The sequence below is a fragment of the Juglans regia genome, unplaced genomic scaffold, assembly GCF_001411555.2.
Source record: "Juglans regia cultivar Chandler unplaced genomic scaffold, Walnut 2.0 Scaffold_7030, whole genome shotgun sequence".
Classification (NCBI taxonomy): Eukaryota; Viridiplantae; Streptophyta; class Magnoliopsida; order Fagales; family Juglandaceae; genus Juglans; species Juglans regia.
In genome coordinates this window covers 1-288 of record NW_023361903.1, presented here as the reverse complement: position 1 = coordinate 288, position 288 = coordinate 1, and the positions used below count along the sequence as shown (strand labels likewise).

The 288-nt window shown below is 47.6% G+C and overlaps 1 pseudogene; it reads right to left on the bottom strand.

The window, feature by feature from the left end:
- Positions 1–26: 26 nt before the first annotated feature.
- Positions 27–145, bottom strand: LOC118346138 (annotated as a pseudogene).
- Between the last annotated feature and the right edge of the window lie 143 nt (positions 146–288).

The following is a 288-nucleotide window of genomic DNA, read 5'->3' as shown; positions in this document are numbered from 1 at the left end:
TCGCAAGGCGAAAAAAACAAAAACGAGGGGTGCAACACGAGGACTTCCCAGGAGGTCACCCATCCTAGTACTACTCTCGCCCAAGCACGGTAAAATGCGTAGTTGAAATGGGATCCAGTGCATTAGTGCTGGTATGATCGCACCCGTCAAACTAATTATTTAAAATTCGTATAATCCAAGTGCAACGTACTAGCGTCTTTCCGATCCAAATGCGAACCGGCGATCTGATCGAAACCAATAGCTATGCGATGGGCAGGGCGCGATTTTCCTAAGAATCCACTCCCTAGT